Source organism: Catharus ustulatus, chromosome 1 (assembly GCF_009819885.2).
Source record: "Catharus ustulatus isolate bCatUst1 chromosome 1, bCatUst1.pri.v2, whole genome shotgun sequence".
Classification (NCBI taxonomy): domain Eukaryota; kingdom Metazoa; phylum Chordata; class Aves; order Passeriformes; family Turdidae; genus Catharus; species Catharus ustulatus.
In genome coordinates, this window is record NC_046221.1 from 139,967,593 (window position 1) to 139,971,157 (window position 3,565).

Consider the following 3,565-nt stretch of genomic DNA (forward strand, 5'->3'; position numbering starts at 1 on the left):
CCTCTCCCGGCGCCGCGCACGGGGCGTCTCCGCCAATCAACGCGCCGCTCCTAGCGGGCCGCGCGCCGCCCGTGACGTCAAGCGGCGCCATGGCAACGGCGCGCGAGGGCGCGCGCGAACCTCCCCCCCGCCTCGCTCCCCCACCCCGCGGTCACGCCCAGAGCCGGCGGCGGCCCCGCCTGCGGGCGCGCGCCTGCACCCCCCGCCCCCCCACCCCCTAGCCCAGTGGGGCGTCCCGGGGACCGCGGGTTCGGGGCCGCGTCCCGCCCCTTCCTCGGCACCGGCACCGGCCCGGCCCGGCGGGGAGACCCCCGCACCCGCCCGTGGGCGGCGGAGCGCTGCCCGCGCCTGCGGCACGGAGCGGGGGCGGCGGCACCGCCTCCTCGTGCGGGCGCGGGGTGTGCGCGGATGTCACGGCCGCCCCCCGCGCTCCCCGGGCGGGCTCTCCCGGCTTTGTGCCGCCCAGAGCGCCCGGTGTGTCCCAGTAAGCCCCGCCGAGCCCCGTGCGTGGCCGGGTGGCCGAGCCCCCGTGGAACGGCTCCGCATGGAGCCGCGCCCGGAGCCTCGCCCAGCGCCGGGAGCGCGACACGGGCCGGGGCCGAACACGGGAGTCCGGCAGGGCTGGGCCCGGGGATGGGGCCGGGCCCGGGGATGGGGCCCGGCCCGGGACACCCTCCGGGCGCTCAGCGGCTCCGCAGGCACAGGACGGCCCCTCTGGAAGCCTCTCCCTCGGAAAGGCAAGCGGGCATTTCGGACAGCACCACCCAAACGCTGATGGGAACGTGCTGACAGGAGTAGGAAGAATATTAATAAACACAGCTCTTTTTGGGAATGCTTTCTCATTTTCTGAAATAAAACCCACCCTGTTCCCTAAAGGTCTTGGAAGTCGGCGTTCGCTTGTCCCCTTTCTGAGCAGCATGCCCCAGCCTGAATCCCGGTCTCAAGTATGCAGTGTCCTGACCTCTCCTGCTTTCCCCTGGGCTCTGGGATCAGCACTGTCTCACAGGATTAGAAATAAAATGGAGAATAATAAGATGGAGAATGCACCTCGATATATTTTTGTAAAGGGCCGGATAGGCTAAGGGCTCTGTTCTGGACTCCTGTTGTACCTGGCAGTGCCATGGGCCAGGAGCATCTCCAGAGTGGGAGGGGATTCCCTCCCAAGCAGAGCTTGCTGCTGAGCTCTCCGCCCCGTTGGTGCAATCCCCCCGAAAACCCCGGGCCGGCTCTCGGGAGCGTGTCCCGGCTCTGCGGCCCCGGGAGCGCTCCCGCCGGACCAGCCCCGAACAGCTCCCGCAGGAACAGGCGGCGCAGGACGGGCCTGCATTTGTGTCTGCAGTCACCAAATCTCTTGGCGGGGCGGAGTGGGGGGCTTGCTGCTGGGAAAGACAGAGGAAGTGATGGATGTGTGTTCTGGAGCGGCCAGGAGCAGGTTGGTTCGGTACCAGAGAAAACAGCATGGACAGGTTCTCCCGTGGATGCACTGCCTCCTGCACGCCTGTGTCTTCAGGACAGCGTGGTCCTTGTTTTCCTTGCACCCTGCAGTGACAAAGTGACTGTAGACCTGAGAGTGAGATAAAGTGATCAGTTCGGGGTCGCTTTCATCTTCAAAAAAGTGATCCTGTATTTTGACTGGGTATCAGAAAGGTGCTACCTTAAGATCCTCATGACAAAGTTGAGTTTTTAAGAACTGGGCTATTTTTCATTTCATCATATAAAGAGCAGTTAGTTCTTCTGTGGTGGCATTTTACCTGCAGTTTGTTTCTGGATTCCTCACTATCCTTCCTCATGGCCTAAGGTGTATGTTGGGGTTTGTCAAAATGCATATTTTACTATATTGTAAGTTTAACCCATCAACCTCTGTTATCTTAGATATTAATTTAACAGTGGGATATTTAAAAGATTATTTCTCATCAATTCTAGTTCCTTCAATTAACTCCAAAGTTTAATGAATTTCACTCATGTTCCTATGGAATATTGTCGGAAAGCTTGTGAAAAGAGCTAAAAAAAGCAAAATAGACAATATTGTGTAGAGTGAAACTCACCAGAATTTACTAGCTGTGTCAGGTGAGAACATCACTGTTGCTTAATTTAAATGTGAAGAATGTAACCCCCCTCTTTGGTTTCCAAATGATGCTTCGTTGGTGTATGCAGGTACAGAGGGGGTTTTTGAAACAAACATTGTTAGGCTCAGGTTCATAATGTATTCCAACACACAATGCTTCATCTTATCTGTTTTTATTTTTTACCATTATTTTCCACTTTAGGAAGCAATAGGAGGGGAGCTTTAGAGCTGTACTTGAACACAGATGGTATGATGGCACAGCATTTGCTGCAACTTGTTTCAAGTTATGTTACAGAGTTCATTTTTAACATAAGCTAAAAACCCTTATTTTGTGGAAAAGTCTCATTGAAATGGCAACCACCCAAATATAGAGCATACATTTTCAGAGGTGCTTGAATATTTTCTGGTAACATGATGAAAAATTAACTGATACAGGAAAAATTATAATCTTTAAAAGTGCACAAAGAACCCAGACTGGAGCCTGCATTAGATGAAGCACAAGTGTGTATTGCTTTTTGATATTCCCAGGAAATATAGGGGAACCCCGTGTGAAGTAGGCTGCAATACTGTAGGCACCATTAATAGTTCTGTGGAAGGAAAACATCAGCCTTTCCATTCTATCCTTTCCATTATTTTTGGTTTTGGAGTGAACGGAACATCTCCTGCAACAACCCTAATTGCCACTAACCATCGGCCCCATGCGTCAATGGGCGCTGCACTCTTTCCCCTTTAAGTGGGCTATTTTTGCCAAACACCATTTCCACTCCTCTGGATTTCATGAACGCTGCCATTTGAAACAGATCCAAGGAATTAGACATTACTCACCTTTGCATATGCTGTCTCTTAAACAGATACTTGCCTGCTGTCTTCTATTCTTACATTTCCTGCCCTTTTCCCCCATTGTGGAATGTTCTATTTTGTCTTGCTTATTGCAGTTTTGACCAGGGAACTCGGTCTCTTAAAAACCTAGGCTTTAAGCAGCTTTCCTGTTCTTCAGATGCATTTTCTCTGTTGCTCTCCTCACAGCTTTTTGTTCGATGACTTGCACTTTCACTATCTCAGACTGTCAGGCGGCAGCCAGCAGCAAAAACTCATTTGTAGAGTTAGAAACATTTGCATATGAAAGTACATATATGCATGTTTATTTACACTCACTTTACTTTCTTACATGAGAAGAAGAAATGGAGGGATGGGGAGGGGAGAAAATTACTCCAGATATCTTTTATTTCCTCTCTGAAACAGCTTTTAGTTCTTCTTCCCTCCCATCCTTTCCCCACAAGTGCTTAGTTATTCTTTCTTGTGCTTAAATGTAATTAATTAAAAGTAGACAAGTACAAGGTAGGGCTATCCCCATACTAGAAGAGGATGGCAGGATTTTTGGGGGTGACCCTCACATAGACCAGGAATGACAACCCAGGAAATCCATAGGAATAGCTCTTAGAAGTGAATGAATGCTTTCAGGACTGGAAGGCTCAGTGGTGGTGACTTTGGTGCTAACCA